Below are 22,624 nucleotides of genomic sequence, written 5' to 3' on the forward strand. Positions count from 1 at the left end.
GTGGATAAAAAATACTCCCACAGTCCCCTCAACGAAATCCTCTAGTTCAATTGTCTAGTTAGAGGGAAGCCTATCTCTCTCTTCTTCTTTTTTTAAAGAGAAAAAATAATAATAATAATAATAAATTGATTTTAGTAAATTCCACACTAAAATTGGACTTCACTTCTAATTGACAACACCCAATTTAGTTCTCATTTGATTTGTGTCCGAGAGGAATAAATTGGATATAGACTTGATCTATGGTGAAATTTGCACAAAATGACTGGACTAAAATGCGAACCCAAAATCTCAAGAATAGCTACTTAAGTTTTAACCACTGAATCAGTGGACACTCTGATCACATCAATTGGCAAGTTAAATCTCTAATGCTGTGTTTGGTTGGAGAATTTAGGGAGGGATTTGGAAAGGGAAACAGAAAAGGTGTGTAAAACTAGGTGAAATATAAACATGTTTTATTCATATTTCACCTATCTTTTCCATTTCCTTTTCCAAATCCCTCATCAAATCCCTCCACCAAACACAGCATAAGTCTAATCTGTTTCTCACACCTTGCACACATTTCTCTATCACCCTCACATAGTATTATATACTTGTTGTATATAGCATCTCTTAATCACATGCACTATAATAAATTAATTTCTAGTCTTTATACTTGATACCAATTAATTTTGGAAATTTTCTCCAAAATTCTTACATTACATCCTTTTTTTTTTAGAGTAATGTTAGAAACCCACACGTTTATACTTACAAATTCATCCACAATGATATAACAAGAGAGTTGAGCCCTCAATTATTAAATGTGTAATAAATCAAAACTCATCTCTTATCACATTATTGTGGATAGAATTGTGTGAACTCTTTGAAAATCTCAAACATTTTTTTTTTTTTGGTGCAACTTTATATATGTTTGCCTATATATAAGTACTTGAAAGTACATTGTATGTACATTAATTAGAAATATCAATGTGGAACTCACTCACTCAGTGTATGCTTGGATTGGAGACATTTGTGTGTACATTACATGTGATGTGAGGGGGACTTTGGGGGTACAGTAGACATGCATGTGGAATATGGATAGTGGGCACATGCACACTACGTGACATGCATCACTTTTTTTATTAAGCTTCTTTATTTTTTTATTTATATTACTTTTTGTTTATTTTTATTTTCATTTTTTGGTTCTGTATAGTATTATCCAAAACTCTGAGCATGGCAGCTGGGGAGGGTGTCAATGTCTGTCTAGGGATCTTTCCATGTTACTATTTTGAAATTCATAACAAGTTTCAATTATTCTTTATTGATAATTCCTGCATATAAATCTGGGCGGTAGTGCAATTGGCTTGGGGGAGAGCTCTAAGGTGTTGCCACACAACAAATTGGCGTGGATTCGACTCCACTACACGAGTCTCAACTTAAATGGAGTTTGTATTGAGGGGTCAGTGCAAGCTTTGAGATTATATACTCTCATTTAGAACAGACAATAAGATACTTTGGTAATCTCATCATGGATGCTACTTTAGACTTGCGGTAAAGATGTGAGGATTTTCCTGTAACAAAAAAAAAAAATTCTTGTAGATTACTTTTCTTTAGTGAAAAGATTGTTAGTGTGAGAATTATTAGTGAGGGGAATAAGAAAAATTGTATTTGTTTGTGATATATTTTAGTGAGAGATTAATTATATGAAATATCATAAATACCCTTTGGAATTTTTTTTTAAAAAAATTATATTTTATAAATATTTTTTTTACTATATTATTTTAATATTTATATATATATATATATATATAACTCAATACCAAAAAAAAAAAAAACCACACAAACACACAACACACTACATGGGCAAAATAGTCTTTTTATTCAAGCTAATTCCCTAATTTTGAAACCCAATCCTTCGAGGCCTTTGCTAATCTCCTCTTCCAAAACCTATCTTATTCCTAAGGGAGTATGACTATGAATCCCTTTCCAAATTTTATAAATAAACAATATTTTAATAAGTCTCACATCTATTCTAATCCAATCACATCTCCTGTAATCCAAAACAAATAGGCATTATCCCTTGTCCTACATTAAATAAAAGAGTATAAGAAGGGTATTATTGTAATTTCATATAGTTTTGTTTTTGTTTTTTTAAAAAATTGCATTAGTTATTTATTAAATAAAATGGATTAAAATATTTTTAATATTATTTTTTTAAATAAATTATTAATCATATACATATATATGTATTTTTAAAATACAAAATTTGTGAAAGAAATATTTTAATATTTTAATAAATACAAAAAAAAAATATTGTACCCCCACTTTACAAAAATATGTGTAAGGGCTTTTACATAATTTAATAGATTTAATCTCAATCAACTAATACCATCACACTAATACATAAATAAACATTCTTTATCCTCCATCTCTAACTTAATACGACCACACTAATAATTTTCTCAACCAATCCCACTGTATTCCAAATCCCCTCTCTTCTATAAAGCCAAACAAACATGGCCTTCCTAACTATGATTTTATGTTTGCATGTTAGAAATAAGCCCTTCTCAGGTGTCATAATGTGGTGCTATAAAGTTGCACAATTTATGTCAAAATTCATAATTTAAAAAAAATAAATTTACAAATACAAAAATAATCACAAAATCAAACACAAAGTATATATATATAGATAATTTGTTTGAGAAGTGAATCCCAATTATACATTATATATATATATATTTTGCCCATATGAGTTTTATTTTGTGTTTAGTTTTTATGTTTGTAATATAAAAAAAAAAAAAATTCTCTTAAATTTGAGTAGAGTGACAATTTTTTTTTTTTTTTTTTTTTTTTAAAGACATTTTCATGATAACTAATTAATTCCTTGGGTGGTGGCTGGGTGGGTCACAAATTACAATCAGTAGGTAAGGGCTAAAGCTAGCAATTGCTTGTCTAAATGGAAAAGTTTGGTGGTAATCTTCTTTCATGTGTTGATATGGCTGCAATCATAATGCAAATTGAGCTGGTACATATTATCTGTTTTTTTTTTTTTTTAATTTATCATTTTATATTATTAAAATAAATAATAAGATTTTATTTTTTTTAATTATTTGTTTAATAATTATTTTTAAATAATAAATTAATCATAAATAAGTGATGATACAAAATGATAATAAAAAATCAAAATCGATGATATATATTATTTATTTATAAAAAGTGCTAAGAAAAGAAAAGACCAAGGATTGATCTCATGTTAGCCTTGAATCAACCCATTATTAGGTAACTTTTGGTGGTTGAAACTTTTCCATTGTTGGTACTATGCATAATGATACATCCTTCAAGGTGACACTAGCTAATTGTTTCACCCTTTTTCTATTTGGCTTTTTCTCTTCTTTCATTAAATTGGTGAAATAAACTACCAAAAGCCATATGCTAGTGTGTGAGTGAATTTTTGATCACACTGTCAACTTAGTATTCAGTTGGAGAGTACTGGCAGAATAGATGACGCCTGAATGACCTGCAACAGAAAGAGAAGATTCCGACGGTAGTTCGTCCACTCGGGGCACTCCAACGATCAAGTCAGTTATCTCAAAGATAATCAATAGTGCTTAACTCACTATTCAGAATATAAATTGCGTACCTTTAACCCATGGGGGTGCCTCTCTTTTATAGCCAACTCAATCATAATCCCAATAGAAGCCTAGCTTCAATAGACTTTAGCTCAGTGCCTATCTTGGACTCTCCAATAGATAAAGATAAACTCCCTAAGAGTGTTTTCATTATCCATGCTGAAGTCCTTCTTCATTCTAGGACTCGTGTGCCCTATCCGCTTATCTCGGATTCCGATATCTTCGAAGGTAACCTCGGCCTAGCTGAGATAACCTCGGCATCACAACCAGGACACGTGGCACCTCGGCTGACACGTCGGCGTCACCTTGGCTACGTGTTGGTACTCAGAAAATATATCCCTACAGCTAGAATGGTGAATGAGAAGATAAGTGTGAAACCAATCTTTAAAAATAGAAAAATGTTTGGTGGCCCGAATTCTGCGGCTCGAATGGCTCGAATATGTCAAAACGACGTCGTTTTGGGTGTTTCGAACCATTCGAGCCATGTATTTTCGGGCCACCAACCATTTCCGTTAAAAATATAAATTCGGGAACTCCTTCTGTACATACGCACCAAATTATGCATATGTTTAGGAGTTGGGGTTCCTGCAAGGCACAACAGGATGTTGTGAGACCTATTGAGAGCGTGTCCTAAGTCTTTTTCAATTATTCGAACCATTTATATTGTAAGATTTATCGAATAGATCATCGATGCAAAAAATAAAGTAAATAGGACATCTGTAACCTCTTAGTAAGAGCACTTTTGTTTTTCAAAAAATATACAATTAACATGATTTTAATAATTTTTATAAAACAATTAGGACTTGATCATGGGGTTATAGATATCCAATTAACTTAATTTTTTTTACGGATGATACACTTGACAAATCTTACAATATGAACGGTTTAGATTATCAAACTACAATAAGAAAATATCTCTACGGGCAGTGGGGAGCCAAAAAATTAAATTAGATGAGGCACTTATTAATTACAATATCAAAAATTTTTACAAAAATATTTCATGCAAGTTTTCAAGATTGATTTTGAGAAACATCAAAAAAAATAATGCTATTTCTAACTAGTGTATCATGAACAATACAAAAAAAAATATAGATATAAGTCTTAAAATAAATTATATATTGATAAAAAAATTATATAAAATTTGATTAAAAATTCAATATAATGGTAATATCACATCATCATTGATATGTGATATCATCAACTAATAATACGTAAACACATAGAGAGTGAACTTTACCTGTCAAATGTAACTAACAATCCAATAAATTTCATATCTTTATAGTGAGATTACTTATATTTGCATGTCAATAATAATGACATTGCCGTTACATTCAAAAACTTTTTATAGATAATATAATTTATAGTAGTCTTTTTATTTTGAATTAAAACAACCATTATTGTTCTCATAATTTTTAAAATGTTGTTGTCATTTCACTCTAATAATATTTTTGTAATTTTTTTTTATTTAAAATATTTTCTTTATGTTTACAAAATTTAAAAAAAAAAATCCCAAAATCCAGGAGGGCACGTGACTCTCCTGGCCTTCACTCCCTCCGCCACTGTTTACGGGACCTCACAGCATGAAATAGAAAAACACAAATGAGTCCAAATTCGATAATTCTTTTGGAAAATCGATTTTGAATCAAAAATGCCAAAAATGGACTAATTTGCTAGATTACAGAGTCACCACCTAAATAATTTTAGAAAATTGAGGAAACTTGAGACTCATGCCAAAGGCCACTTATCCGTCATCACCAAAGTATCTCGGCTCAGGAACTTAGGTACGAGAGGGGAAGGTTATGAATTGAGCACCCCACTTGCCCGATCAAAGGTCGGCGTCTACTAATCATGATATGATTCTTATTTACATTATATGCACATGTTCCGATTATTAGGCTATTTTACTATGTGACACACACAAGCATAGACTAATTTGCAAAAGTTGTAATACTTTGATTTTATGTTTTTTTGAAAATTGTTTAGAATATGTACCACTTGAAAAGTGATCTCATATGTACATTCATCAAGTTATCCCAATTTGAGCAATTAGCCTTCATCCACAGGCATTCAAACAAGTATATCACTTAAGCACTTAGGTATTCATGCTTGATATGAGAACAATCACACGCATGCGATATGATAAAGCAATAAGTGTTCACCTAGTACTCCAATGCAAGCCAAACAAAGCAAAAGAATTAGAACATGCATGCTCCTAAATAATGCAACATGAATAATGCAGCACATGCGATATGCAATTTAAATCGGTTTGACTACTAACATGACATGCGAATCAATTTAATAACATGCGACTTGAGCACGTTTACAAAAAAGTAATAAATAACAATGTGGGTTAGAATGATGCGCTGAGCCTAATGCATGTAAGACAAATGAATGCTTTATACATGGGAAATGCTAAACGAAATATGATGCTCTATGCTATCCATTATAAGCGGGTAAATAAAAGTGAGAAAGACGTGAGTTTGGAAGACATACACTCATTATTACAATTTCCCCTCTCACAAAAGGGTTCGAATGAATGAATTAGCTAAGCTAACTAACTACCTAGAATTTAATTAACTATTCTAGCTAATTAAATAATTACAACACAAAATTAATCAATCTAATTAATTACAACACCAAGTTAATTAGCTATTCTAACTAAGTATTTAAATATTACAAGTCCACAAGTTCATAGGCCCCAGGAAATGAGGGAATAGCTTATGCATGCACATGATTTGCTCTCCAAAAATGCCTTTGTACTGTTTTACACCTCAGCCTCTACTCTACTCTGTGAAAAAAAGGTGGTATTGCCTAGCTGAAAAAGGTGGTCAGCAGGCCAGAAGTGGTGGACGACCATACACTAATAGTGGCCTGCTGTACAATAAAAGTGGCCTGTCGACCACTCATTTGTGATACTGTCTTACTGTAACAGATAACAAACAGAGCAATTTCAGGGAATGTTTGTCCACATTGCCTCTCCTTATCATTAAATAGCTTAAAGGAGGGGTATGCTTGATTCGCAAACCATCGATTGATGTAAATTCCTTGCATGATGGCCTAAGAATCAAAGGATCAAAGGATACAATCTCAATAAATATACAATGAAAGACCTACGAACCTCCTCCCTATTATGATATTGATCAAGGGAAATGGTTGTCGTTGACTCTTGAACCGTTTTCATCACTAACAAGTATGAAACGACTCAAGACTCAATGGATCCAATTAACGTCTGATTGAACCCAAGACATTTTATTATCTTGCTCCATTTTATTCCAATTTTATTACCCCATTTCATTACCTTTCCATTCATTAATCGATTGAGTCCAAAATAAGCATTAAGTCCACTAAAGGAGGGAAGTGTCAAACAAAGGGTTGTTTTGGGCATGAGAGAGATGTCATGCCGTTGGTAATGAACATCCGAAGAGATTAAACCATTAGGCATAACAATCTTTATCTCAAGCTTAAACAAACAATCGGTTTGAAACGACTCTCAAAGCAAAGAAGGAGCCCAGAAATTAAAGAAGTACAGAGATGATTAGAAATGAACATGAGTATGGAAAGCTTGAAATAAACATTATCAACTCAAATAGCTTGGTGTTTAATGCCTAAAACACCAAACCTATGAGGATCGTTACACTATAAGAATGCAATACAAAGCATGAATGACATGAACAACTTAAAACAGTCTAAAAATAGGCTAAAATAACACTGAAATTAAGGTAAATACATCTACAAAAGCAAGCTAAAATAATGGAGCAATTAAGCTAGCAAACAAGCCAAATGAAGGGAGACTAACCCCTTCATTTTTTGAATTTCAAAACCATATTTTAGCCTCTAAAAAACCTTTGAAAATAAGTGGTAAAAAGCTCAAAAAAAGATAATGAAAATGTGGGAAACACAAGGGTAAAAGCCTAAAAGACAAGGTTCAAAGAGGGGTGGTCCACTCCTCTACCCTTAATGGCTTTAAACCACAAGTTTCAGCCCACAAATACAGGTGAAAAATGGCCTCAAAACAGTAAGAAAAGATAGTGAACAAATAGAGGAAAGAAGATAGGATTTATACTTCTTGAAGAAAAGTATTCTTTTAAATTATAAACCACCAATTCCATACCCTCAAGAGCTAAAATGCAAGCCCAAACACCTCAGCAAAGAACCCTCAAGGTTTGGTTTAAAATGTCTAGGCAAAGTGCATAGAAGTTGCAAGGGAGAGAGAGAAATGTAAAGAGAGAAATATTTTTTAAAACTTTGCTCCACAAAATTTTTCTAACCCAAATTTTTTAGAAGGAGTCATCTATATATAGAAATATATGAGACTATCTCAGAAATATCCATACAAACACAGCTGGTGCAATGCATGTATCCGAGAAGACAGTTGGCACAACTGGCAAAAAGATCTGAATTTTTACACAAGTGGCCGGCCGGTCACTAAAAAGGGGGCATACACCATTTGTGGTCGGCAGGCCACTAGTGGGTCTGCAGGTCTTCGGATGGTCAGGCTTGAAAAACTATTGTTTTGGTCCAAAAACAAGACACAAGGTTTGTAGGTTTCTGAGGCTCAAAACTGAGGTTTCCTGTTGAGGAAATCGAGCATTTTGACAAGCGTGCACATTCATCATTGAGTGATCTAATTAGTAGCACCCAAGTCTTAAGGGCGGTCAAAAATGGGGTGTTTACACTTTATCTGTTTGATAAACTTACATATCGGACTGAGATAACTCATTTTTCTAAATCTCGACGACTGACAAGCTAGACTGATGTAAAAATTTAAAATTACCTTCAATCTGTAGAGATTGGTAGAGGTTATGATCAATGAGAAAGAAGTTTTTGTGCATGATCACCTTTTTCAAACGATGCAATTTGGGAGGAGCACCTTCCTTTGGACCTTATCTGGCGCACTACTCATTCTAGCATCATTTGGTAAACCACATTTCTCTAATGTTGTATTTGGTTGGAAAATTTGGAAAGACATTTGGAAATGGAAAGAAAAAAGGTAGGTGAAATGTGAATAAAATACCTTTACTTTTTGTGTCTGTAGATGAACATCTATTAATCGGCTTAGAATTAAGGAGAAAACCCCTTTTCAACATATTTGCACAACAACCACAACAACTAGAGTAAATTAACAAAAACACAACACCCACAAAAATAATAGCAACCTACAAAGGAGGATGATTTACAACAACTATAAAGTAGAAGAGAGAAGGTCAAACTGATACTATCCTCTTTATAGATCCGCGTTAAGCTCTAAACAGCACCATCAAAAATTCTGTTTTTTAATGGCTTGCTAAGAAAGGTGCAAAGGACTTAGATCAAAATAGAGTGGTAAGAGGGGAGCTAAAAGAACTAAAAAAGTTTATTATTTTGTAATTATAAAAGAGGAAGACAAGACACCAGGGATGGGGATAGGAGGAAAAGGGAGGGAAAGGCCAAATCGATGCAAAAGCAACTTGAAACCCAGTTTCCTCAACTCCCTCTCCCCTCTGGAAGGCAAAAATCAACTAAAGAAGGTAAGAGCAGCAAATTTGAAGACTCGCCGGAGGCCCGTCGGGAATCGCAAAACAAAAAGCGAAGGTGGCAAAAACCCTAGGGGTAATACTAGGAATATCAAATTTTCTACCAAATGAATGACAAAATGTCTCACATGGGTGTGGGGTCCACACTTCATTTGGTAGAAATTTTGGGCCCTATAGCATTTTCCAAACCCTAGTGTTCAAGGGTTTAGCGATAAATGTATAACTAAGACAATAAATTTTGTAATATCAATTATAAAATGCGTAACCTTACCATGAAGTAGCGTAACAAAATGTCTAGAATTTTGTGACTTGATTACACATTTTGTAACTTGGTTTCGATATTTTTTGTTACGGTAATTTCTGGCAAGGTTACCAATTTTATAATTGATGCTACGAAATTTAGTCACTTGGTTGCACATTTAGTGGTAGGGTGCAATGATACACCATAACATTTTCCTATAAAAAAATTAGGATAAATTACACTGGCCTCTTATGAAGTTTTAAAAAAAAATTAGTAAATTCAATGGTTTTAATATAATTACACTGACCTTTCTTTTAGTAAAATTAAATTAATCGAATTAATTCAGATAGTGCAAAAATACAAAAATAAACAACGTAAGCTATGCATTTTTATATAAAAGAGATAACAATATCATTTTTTCATCTATATAACCAACAAATTATTGATGAAAATAGAACAAAGTGTTATATAACTTAAAATTTCAAAGGAACTTAATGTAATTTTGTCAAAATTGTGGGATTTACTGTATCTTTTGTAAACTTCAATGGAGATCAGTGTAATTTATCCAACAAATTAGAAGTAAATTATATTTAGGTTTAGTTTCTAAATTGAATTTTTAGTTATTTTTTAATTTTTTACGAAAAAATGTACAAAAAAAATTTAAAAAGAATGAGTTGAATTTTTATATTCACATTTTAATTTTTTAGCTAATTTATTAGTATGTTTCCAAATAAGCCCTAACTTGTGGTTCTAGAAAAATATAATTTAATTTCATAAATTTAACATTATTTCACTGTTATTTCTTTCAATAAAATTAAAGTGATCAAAATTATTTTACATAGTGAGTACTTATTGAAATAAATAAAAATAAATATATATTTTAGTAGAAGAGATATATTTATTTATACAACTATTGAATTATTGTTAAAACATTATCAAAGTATTGTGTGGGTGTGAATTAAAATCTCCAGGCGACTGGTGTACTTATATGAAATGTATTTTTAAATTTCTAAAAATTACTTTCATCCCTAAACATAAAATCACAAGAAAATATTCTTTTTCCCCCCATTATTTTCATCAAATTGGGGAATTTATTAGGGGATTCTCTTTCAAGTACTTGTATCACAATTAATTCATAACATATTATTGTATTTCAATAAGTACTTTAATTTGGACATTTGATCTACCAAATCCTAATTCTTATATTTAAAATATTTGATGAACAATTTTACTCTTATAAATATTTTTTGAACCTTGAACAATTTGGTGATATGAACATTCATATTTAATAGTATCAATATTCACACTATTAATGTGAATATTAATGTGCCATTCACGTTATTATTATTAGGAATATTTTGATAACTACGTTACTCGCAAGACTTATTGGAATATAAAAAATAATTTAAATTAAGTAAAATAAATATATATAAAGAGGAATTTATGAATAAATGTCATTTAATTTAATTTTTTTTTTCCAAAAAAGAAAAAAAAAGTCTAAAGTATGGGTTGTTCCGGTTATGAAATGGGTGGGCTTGAACATGTAGCCAAACTAAAGTTTGTAGATGACCCTAATTTAATTTGTCGGTAGTTTGATCGATCATTTGATAACAGGATGATAGTCGTGATTGATAATAATAACAAATACGATAGATAAATATTGCACCGATGGTCCAGACAATTAATCGAAATACATAAATTCAGAAAATTCAAACAAACTTAAATTCGTTACCATTTTTTTTTTTTACTCTCCTGTACCCAAAACACTGTCGTTTTGCTTTTGTTATATTCAAGGTTGTCTCTCTTTCTCTCTCCTCTCTTCCGTCATAGGTCAGACTCTTCGTCTTCATCAGGTCCAATTATCTTTCATGTGATTTCTATATAATTTCTCTTGTTAATTAGGGTTTCAATTTTCATTCTGATTTCTTTGTGTCCGTGATTGATCGATTGATTTTCTGTTGATGATCTTTATATCTCACTTCTATATGAGTACTTAATTATTAACATTGTTTGATTAGCACGAGATTTGATTCTCTCAAATCGGTGTTTAATTTTGATTTTATCTGTTTAATTTTTGTTCTATTGATCGGTTTACTTGGTTCAACATTGAGTTTCGTTGATGGCTTTGACTTCAATTACCCTATGCTTTTCTTTTAATGGTGAAAATTTGTAATACATTCACCAGAAGAATTGTATTTTTGAAATCCAAATCTACAGTGAATATAACTTATTTTTTTTGTCACTTAACAAGGTGTTTTGATTATTTGAGCTTTTTCTATTTTTCTTGTTAAATTTTATCTTAAGTATATTAGCTAACAAAATTTAAACTAGTTATATATTTTAAAGAATACAAAATTGGGTTAAAGAGGCAAAAGACCAAGACATGTGTCTTTGTACGATGAACTAGAGAATGGACAATTCTCTTTCAATTAGTTACGATCCTACATCGGTTGACATAGATGCATATAAGTCTCTTGGGCATCCACCCTTGTATGTTGGTTTTCAAGGGTGATTTCTACTCAAGTGGTTTGTATCATTTGGTATCAGAGCCATTTACCATCTTGAGTATGAGATTGGATGCACTTATGTAAGTATGAGATTGTATGGGTGTGGCATTGTGATTCAAGCTGCGGAGGAGGCGATCTATAGGCTAGATTAAGACATTACTAAGGTCTTGAATATTGATAGGTGATTGAAGCCGTCAAAAGGGAAAGGGCTGCCATTAGGTCAGTGTTGATAGTGTAGGCTGTCGTAGATGTTGGCTGCAGGGTGTGGTGTTATGTTACGATCCAACATCAATTAACACAGGCCTTGGCCATGTGCATATAAGCCTCTTGGGCACCCACCCTTTACAAACAAGATTTCAATGATGAGTTCTATGCAAGGGATTCGTACCACAATCAAACAATAGATAACCCTCAACCCATATTTTTAGTGTATGTTATATATTTTTGTGATAAATATTACGTAATTACAGTAATGATAAGCAATTTTGTGATAATGTTTTACATTTTGTGATTCACAAATATTTTGATGAAGAAATACGAAATATTATATAATAAAAAAATGCATAATTTCAACTTTGAAAGTAACATTATCAAAAAAAAAAAATAATACGGAACATATACCAAGAAAATGTATAATTGGATGCATATACCAAAGAGATTTCCTATAAATTCTAAGGTTGTCATTTTTTTGAGTAGTAAAACTAGCCGTTAGCATATCCGGTGATGCAAATTCGAGTTACAGAAGGAATTTTTGTATAGGGTCTCACACATGACCATACTCTCCTCCACAAAGATGTCACACATGTGCAACAATTTTAATTATTTTATCAATAGTAAACTTCGAATACAAACTTTATTATTTGCTTTGATACCATGATAAAAGTTTAAAACAGTTATATATATATATATATATATATATATATGGATAGGCTTAAACCGGTTATGTTTAAATGAAGGATTTGAAAAGAAATTTATAAAAAACATAAATAAATAAATAAATAAAATAGAAGCTAATTTTTTATTACATTTTTCTTTTGCTTTTCGAATCACTCCTCAACCCTTGTTACTTATTTCCCTTAACAACTATTCATGAAATATGGGTACTCCAAAGTCGATTATTGACATCCCTTAAAATATTATTACTCAAGGTATTTATAAGATTGAATTTAAAAAGAAAACTAAACTAATAAAGAGGAGGAGGCATCCACAGAGTGTTGCAGAGGCAAAAGGGTCTGCTCTGAGATGTCAAAAGAGTTTGGGGTTGCATTGCATTATATTAATTATATACAATGGATTATTGTAAATATATGAGAGAACTCAGAACACCCCTCCCTTTGAATATGTGCATATTTTGTTTGGCTTAGCTTTCAAAATCTAACACTCTGTTTAGATGGGATGATTTGCTGAGAAATAATCAAAAAGAAAATTCTTTTATCATATTTGATTTATAAGTTGAATAAAAATAATAAAAAAAATAAAACTCTTAATAAGTTATTTCATTTCTTATAAAAAAAAATATTGACATTAAATGGGAAACAAATTGATTGGTTATAAAATATTTATAATACCAGTTTGTTTAAAATGAAATAGATAGAAAGTGAGGGAAAGAGAAAAAATAAAAATATAAAAAAAATAAATTATGAGTTTGTTTAGCTTGAAAGTGGTGAAAAGTAGAAGAAATTTAATTTTCTTGTATAACCTATATTAGCATTGTAATTAATTTTTAATTTCTTGCAAAAAATAGAAGACAAATTGAATGTGTTAGTTATTTATAACTAAATTTTTAAATTATTCTATCTTTTTCTTATAAAATTTTAATCTTAATCAAATACTTGTAAGAAAATATTTTTTTATTTTTTATTTCTTTTCTTTCACTTTATTTTATTTCATTTTTACTTTCTGTCAAATTTTATTTCTAATCATAAACCTCTTTCACATGTTTTACTTTCTTATTTATCCCAACATATGATAGTGAAAAAACACAATTCTATTTAACTTTGTGTTTTTAAATATAGCTATTCTACACGTGGTCATAATTAGATTACTACGAATTCAACAGAATTAGCTTGGTTATGTTAGATTATCACCAGTTAAATTTGATGAATTAGTTAAATAAACTAATTACATGATGATGTATATAAAAGGGAGGTTTACAGCTGTGTTATTGAACTACTACTAGAGATTAATTAAGACCAAGTTTGGCTAACCTAAAAAAGTACACTTATTTTATCTTTTTATCTTTTTTGAATCACATCAATCAACATCTCCTCTCTACTTTTTTTACACATAATACAAAAAAAGTCAAAAAGTGTACTTATTTAGTCTTCCCAAAAGTAAGCACATGGCTACAGAAATAGCCCCAGTTGGGCTACATTTTTACCAAGAATTTTATAATACACACCCTTTATATATATACATTTAGTTACGTTATTTTCTTCTTTAATTATGATAAATTTTCATGTTTAGTTATGACATTTTTTTGAGTTATTTAGTTACGTCTCATGTAATGTTTAGTTATGATTTTTTTATTATAATTTTTTATTTTTTATTTTAGTTATGACAGTTTTTATTTTGATTATATCTAATGTATATGATACACACCGCTCAAAAAGTATCTAACATAATCTTTTCCTATTTTTATAGGCTGCACTTCATCTCTTCTTTATCTAATCTTCTTTCCATCTCCTTTTACATATACTTTACTTGGTTGAGTTTTAAAAATTAATTTTATGTAAAAAATAAATAAATAAATAAAATTAAAAACACTTATTATTTTCATTTTTTTTCTTTTTTGGAATAGAAATAATTTTTAATTTATTCTTATAAAAAAAATTATGCCTTTAAATATACTTTGATCAATCCAAATAGGAAGGGGATGAAAATGTTAAAATTATTAAGCAAATTTTGGTGGTTTAGAGAAGCAAAGAGATGAGAGAAACATATTCAAGGTGAAGATTTTGATTTGGGCCAGTAAGGTGATCTAGGAATTAATTCTAATATCATGTTAAAAGTATAAAACACATTTAACCTAAAATCAATTAGTATTAGGTGGAGAAACCCTCATATTGTATTAATCACACTTGAATATATTTTAAAGATGTAATGTGAGACAATAACACAAGACATTAGGATAATAATAATAATACCAGTAGTTTGATCATGAACTTGCCAAAACAGCATAAGAGTTTAACACGGGCTTGCAATTCGCACAGGCATGCAATTCACTCCAACCCATAACATTAGTAGGCTCTTTTTAAGCCCTATACCTTTGGAAAATCAAGGCCCAGGAACTTTAGATTAGTTATTATTATTTTGTTATAAGTTGAGAGTTGAAAACTCTGTTCTTGTTTATCTCTGGGCCTGTTGCCCATCATCATTTCCTTCAACTGTGAAAAAAGAAAAACACTGGAGATATCTAATTTATTATCTCTAAAGACTATTATAATAATATGTTTGATAACTGTCAAATTTTGATTTGTCAAACATATTATCATGTGAGGTGTAAACTCAATACCATATTGTGTGGGAAATTTTCCGACCACATTGCCAACTCAGTAATTCAGCTGGAAAGCACTGGCAGAATAGATGGCACCTGACTGACCTGCAACAGAAATATATGAATCCCGCAGTGGTTCGTCCACCCGGGGACACTCCGACGATCAAGTCAGTATATCTCTCAAAGATAATCAATTATTCAACTCACAAGCTTGAGTCTAAAAAGCATACCTTAGATCCATGGGGGTGCCTCTCTTTTATAGCCAACATAAACCTAGTCCCAATAGAAGCCTAACTTCTATGGACTCAGGATTACTGCTAATCTTGGACTCCCAGTAAGATTAGGATAAACTCTCTAAGAGTCTTATCTTAATACAAACTGAAGTCTTCTCTCATTCTAACACTCTTGTCTCTCATCCAGGTTGAGTTCCCTTTTCATTCTAGGACTCTTGTTCCTTATCCACTTATCTCGGATTCCGATATCTTCAGAGATAACCTCGGCCTTGCCGAGATCACCTCAGCGTCACAACCAGGACACGTGGCACTTCGGCTGACACGTCGGCGTCACCTTGCCACGTGTTGGTACTCAAAAAATATATCCCCACAACTGCCCCCTAGGTTCTATTACTTCGGCATTCTGAGGTGATGGAACCTACACTGTTCGTTCATCAGTGCCCCTCTGTCCGAGATCAAACTCGTCAACCTCAAAGTTTCCTGGACTTTACTGTCCACTGGTGTCAAGAATCAAGTTTCATGCTTTCCAAGCTGCTTGAAATCGCACCTCCTAGCCGAGGTTCTGGTTCCATTAATTCGTAAACTCCAAGAGCTTTGCAACTGCTCCACTCACACTCTCTGGTGAGTTCCCGATTTCCAGTCATCTATTTGACTCCGGCGATTTTCATATCAGCGTTCATTTCACTTGGTAGGTTCATAAACTCTTTACTTGCTATTAAGCTCAATCTTTCATAACTCTTCTGAATCTGTTTACTTGTCATCTGTTGCCTTCTATTTTTGTCTGTCTTCAAGTTTTGAATTATTTGAATGCCTGGCACTGTTCTTGTCATATCCGCTTTCTGTTGCTAGCATCGTGTCTGGGTCATTACTTTCTTGTTCTTCACATACTTACTTAGTGCCTGTGCACTTGGCTTTATTCTTGAACTTTGTCGTCTTCTTTGACTATTTTTCTCTTTTTTCATTCAATCCTCTGGCTTTTTCTCTTTCTAGCTCTTTTGCTTAAATCCGTCATTGTTCCAAGTTTTCAAGCTTCTGCAACTGTCTTCGTTCCTCTCCTCCGGTGAAGCTTACGTCATTCTGTCATTATCGTCAGACTTCGGCAATTCTCATTCCGGCTTCCCTCTTTCTAGTAAGCCACTGTTCCTCCTGGTTTTATTTCTTGTTGCTTTCCAAGAAGCTTTGTTTCATTGTTAATCACCATTGCTATTTTACCCGTTGTTTCCAAATCATCTTCTTGAATACACACTGTTCACACATTCTTGATTTCTGCCACTGTTCTTGGCTTGAAACACTTGTGCAATCTTTTTGTCTTGATTTCCTGATAGTTTCATCACCATTCTTGATTACGAATTACATTCTTGTTTCTGTTTTCTGTGTCTTTTTCCAGATTCTTGCTTTCAATCCTTGCCTTCAAACTCCGAGGTGCCAATCGCCGAGAAGAGCCTTGATCAAACTCTTTGGGAGATCGATGCTGAGCTCGAGGCTGAGAAAGCTACTGAGAAGTCTTCCCAACTGTCTTCTATATCCTGCCATTGATGCCAAGTAGTTTTGCTTCCTTCTTTTACTCCTTGTACCTTGTACCTTGTACTTTATCCGTCTTTGTATGCTTTTAATCCGGCCGACGTGCCATTTTTGTAGTCTGAATAATTTATTTTTTAATATTCAGGCCGAAGTGCCTTCTTTCTTCTTTAAATGCATTTCTCTGATTTCTTCTTTGAATGTATGTCTTCTTTTTTCTGCTCTTGTACGATTCTATACTTAGAATAATTTGCATGTCTTCAAAGTACACCTTGACTGTGCAATCTCTTCGGGTAAAATACCTCTGTCACAACTTCTAATCTTGTTCATCTCGGCCTTGTCCTAACACTTGAAAATATTGTAACAAATATTTTCACAAGTGTTGCTTAGGACTTGTCACTTTCTCAATGTCTTCTATCAAGACTTCAGTTTTCCATATTTCAAGTTTTGACAACCTAGTAGTCTCGGCAAGTACGCAAATATTGCTTGAACTTGACTTTAACTTGTAAATTTTTTTCAAAAATTTCAACAATTGTTTAACCATCATCCTTTATCATAACATCGGCTTAACTTCAACTTGTAAATTTTTCTCAAAATTTCAACAAGTGTTAAATCATCTTCCTTTATCATAACCTCGGTTTAACTATAACTTGTAAATTCACACAGAATTTCAATAAGTGTTAAATATCACATCGGTTTAACTTCAACTTGTAAATTCACACAGAATTTCAACAAGTGTTAAATATGACATCGGTTTAACTTCAACTTGTAAATTCACACAGAATTTCAACAAGTGTTAAACATGACCTCGGTTCAACTTCAACTTGTAAATTCACACAGAATTTCAACAAGTGTTAAATATCATATCGGTTTAACTTCAACTTGTAAATTCACACAGAATTTCAACAAGTGTTAAACATGACCTCGGTTTAACTTCAACTTGTAAATTCACACAGAATTTCAACAAGTGTTTAAATATCACATCGGTTTAACTTCAACTTGTAAATTCACACAAAATTTCAACAAGTGTTTAAATATCACATCGGCTTAACTTCAACTTATAAATTCACACAGAATTTCAACAAATGTTAAACATGACCTCGGTTTAACTTCAACTTGTAAATTCACATAGAATTTCAACAAGTGTTAAACATCATATCTGTTTAACCAACTTGTAAATTGCTACAAATTTCAACAAGTGATAAACATCATCTTGGTTTAACCAACTTGTAAATTGCTACAAATTTCAACAAGTGGTAAACATATTCTTCTTCTCTCTGCCCCCTGCATGGCTTCCACATACTCCTTTGCGTACCTTATAAAAGGTCTTCAACCTGTCTAACTGCAATCCAACCTTGTGTGTTTTCTTTTTTATCTTCTGGGATCTGAGATTTGCTCACTGAGCTCTTCTCTTTTCGGACTTAAGTACCGAGATCTTGTCTGCTAGAATCTTGGATCTGCTCACTCAGGTTGAACTCTTCTCTTCTCGGACCTACTCATCTAGGCCGAGATCATGTCTTCTAGGATCCGGGATCTGGAATCTGGGATCTGCTCACTTAGGTTAAGCTCTCGTCTTCTCGGGCCTACTTGTCTAGGCTGAGATCATGTCTTCTCGGATCCGAGATCCAGGATCTGGAATCCAGGATCTGCTCACTCAAGATGAGTTCTTCTATACTGGAATGTTATCTCCTTGGGAGCGCTCATGCCCCCTGTCTTTGCATCCTTTCTAAAAGGGTCTTCGTTCCTCCGCAAGTATCTATCCTTCTATACCTGGAGGTCATCTTCGTTGTAGTATCCGCTTCGATCTGTTGTCTTTGGTGCGTCACCTTCCTGGCCAGCGTCTTTCACTCCGTGACTCTGGTCACGAGTTTCTGTGTTACGGTTGTCCCCTTCAACGTCGAGGTTGATAGATCTCCCATTCCCAGCAGGAACATTGTCTCCAGTCTGATCCTTCTGTCCGTCATTGGCCATCTATTCTTCCTTCTTTTATTGGCTATCCATTCTTCTTTCTTTCCCACAGACGGCGCCAAATTGTGTGGGAAATGTTTCGACCACACTGCCAACTCAGTAATTCAGCTGGAGAGCACTGGCAGAATAGATGGCACCTGACTGACCTGCAACAGAAATATAAGAATCCCGCGGTGGTTCATCCACTCGGGGACACTCCGACGATCAAGTTAGTATATCTCTCAAAGATAATCAATTATTCAACTCACAAGCTTGAGCCTAAAAAGCATACCTTAGACCCATGGGGTTGCCTCTCTTTTATAGCCAACATAAACCTAGTCCCAATAGAAACCTAACTTCTATGGACTCCTAGTAAGATTAGGATAAACTCTCTAAGAGTCTTATCTTAATACAAACTGAAGTCTTCTCTCATTCTAGGACTCTTGTCCCTCATCCAGGTTGAGTTCCCTTTTCATTCTAGGACTCTTGTCCCTTATCCACTTATCTCGTATTCCGATATCTTCAGAGATAACCTCGGCCTTGCTGAGATCACCTCGGCGTCACAACCAGGACACGTGGCACCTCGGCTGACACGTCGGCGTCACCTTGTCACGTGTTAGTACTCAGAAAATATATTCCCACACATATCATTGGGGGGCATTTGGAAGTAATAAATTAAGTGAATGTGACATTGTTATGTGAAAAAAGATGAATATATAAGGAAAAATTGAAAATTTTGAGCTTTTATTTTTCTCTCCACAAATTCTCTTTGAATCCTTAATCCAAATACGATTTTCATATGTCTAATTTTATTTGTCTTATGTTCAAGATTGGGCGACTAAAAATAAGCATGGGATCCTCTATCGTTGTTCTCATTGCACTTTTAATCAAATAATCGTGTTGTAAAAATTCTTATATTTTAAAATTCATATAATATATGTTGTTGAAAAAATATTGGAGCTACAGGCAAAGTGCATGAATTTTGACATAGAATATTTTTTTCCCTAAAACTGGTCAATCATATATTGAGATCTTCCCTTTGTTGTCTTCTCTCATTTTTGTTAGGATCTTTCTCATTCTTGTTTGTGCTCGGATTAGATTTAACACTTTTTTATCAATATATTTCAATTATTATACGATTTGTCAAGATCTCATTTGATTTTTTTATTGAGATCTATCAGATAATGAATATTTATCATAAGAAAACTTTTAAGTGTACAAAATGTAATGAAAACTCTCTCAAAACTGTCCCGGCTTTCTGTTCCATGCGTCTCCGCTTGCCACATGGTCTAATATTCAAACAAAACTTAACTCTGTCAAGTTAACAAAAACTCTTCTATATATTTTATAATTAAATTAAAATAAAAATCTAAAGAACCCTAGTGGCCTATTCATTTACCTACCCTCACTGCTGCACCTTTTAGATTTCCAAGAACAACACATATTTGACAATATGGGGAGAGAGAGAGAGTAGAGAGAGAAACAGAAAAAAGTTAACATAAGTTGCAGAGGTGAACTAGAGGCTTTGTATTGGGTTTGTAACGCAAGCCGCGAACGATTTCGGAAGCATGGATTTCTTTATGCTTCTTCCTCAAGTTCTGCCCAATTCCCCAACAAATTGTCAAGTCCCACAAGCATGGAATTCGAAATATCTTGTTTTGAGCCACAGTATATGTTTGATACATTGTTTCTTGAAATTTCTTATGCGATCTGTTTTGTTTGCAATTTTAGATTTTCATCTATTCCACACCCTGTTCAATCATGGTCTCAAAAAATAAGCAATTGATTTCTCATATTGCGTTGCTTGATATTTTATTATAATTTTTTTATTTGTTTTGATAATGAAAAACCCCAGCCTTATCTTTTATGATCAAAATACTCATATACCTGTGACAACCAATATTATTTGTAATCTATTTGGTTAATTAGAATTATGTGAATTGTAATGGGTGATCATACTTTTAGTCTAAGCATCTCTAATCCTTCACATTTCTATTATTACATTTTAATTTAATTTAAAGATGTTCAAAAAATTATCTCAAATTCTTTCAATTTGAAGGAGAGTAATTTTTTTTTTTTTTAATCAAATTGATAACTTATCAAATTTGAATTTTATCTCAGACATTATAGATGTTTTTTTTGGGGTCAAATTTGAAGAAAAGAGAAATTTGAGATAAGATGGAATTTCTAAAAAAGATTTTGATGAAAATTTGATATATAAAAAAAAAAATTGAATTGCTTATACCAAATTAAGTTTTTTATGAAAATAAAAATAAAAATAAATAAATAAATTGTGAAAGGTTGGAGATGGCCTTATGAAATACTCATTTCCTTAAAACTAGTTTCAATGTATTTTCTATAATTTTCATAGTAAATCAAAAGTAAAAATTTTATTCCAATGAACCAAACATAATAAAATATTTTTGTTTGACTATATGTCTAGGTGGTTGCATTTTGTCAAAATACATCCTCAAGTAATCATATTGTTAGCTTGTGACCAGAGTCATAATTTGTTTAAAAAAATCAAATCTTAGCTCAAATTGGGTTCAACAGAGGAGCTTTTACAACATGATTTGTGTGAGTGATCAAGAATCACAAATAAGATAATAGCTTTCAATGAGAAATTAAATAAAAACTATAGATAATTTTATATTGCTTCAACTCTTTCAAAAACAAAGTGTTACTAATCAATTGTCTTGCCACAAATTCAATAACTAGAAAAATAATAAAAACAAATGTTGTCAATCTTTACATAAAAATTCAGTCACATGCGTAAATCAAAAGGAAATTTGTAAAACTGTTTGAAACTTTAGCATCCCCACATAAAAACCAACTTTTGATTATTGCTAAATAAAGCTATCTTCGCAGGCATTCCATCATGATTGTCATCTTAAACTTCAATGTTGGTCCTCCTTTCGTTGGCCTTTGTCATGAAAGCTATTGAAATAAAATGCATCATATCCTTGTGTTGGTAGTTGTGCCTGTAAATAGGAAAAATTATGTTATTTCTGTGGCGTTTTCTTTTTAAATTGGAAAAAAAGAAAGAAAAAAAAAATCAATGTAAATCATGTAAGAAACACCAAGTTACATGTAGTAAATCAGTCATTTTAGTAGGCTTTTGTTGATTTTTGAATAGACTGTAAGTACTAAGATCATTTTTCTAGTACATATTTTATTTAAAAATTGCACGAATGAAACATATAAGTTATCCTGCTAATAAAAAACAAAACAAAACACAAAATAAATAATAAAAAAATACAAGTTTAATAATGAGAACTTATGAGAGACTAATTTACTTGTCCATATTGGAATGTTTGTGTTAGTTGTGACGATTGATGAAATAATGTGTGCACAGTAGGAACATCTATACTTGAGTGAACATTGAGTTTGCTATTGGTTTTTTGAATTGAATCATATATATCAATTACATCACTTGTAAAATAGGAAGACACATTATTTTATAGTACCTATGACTATATTAAAATAAAAGGAAGACAAATGATTTTATATAACAATAAGGATACCTGTGTGAAATGCGCTGACGGAGAAAATGCACTTTGTTCA

Source organism: Camellia sinensis, chromosome 15, assembly GCF_055761805.1.
Source record: "Camellia sinensis isolate YWXY chromosome 15, ASM5576180v1, whole genome shotgun sequence".
Classification (NCBI taxonomy): domain Eukaryota; kingdom Viridiplantae; phylum Streptophyta; class Magnoliopsida; order Ericales; family Theaceae; genus Camellia; species Camellia sinensis.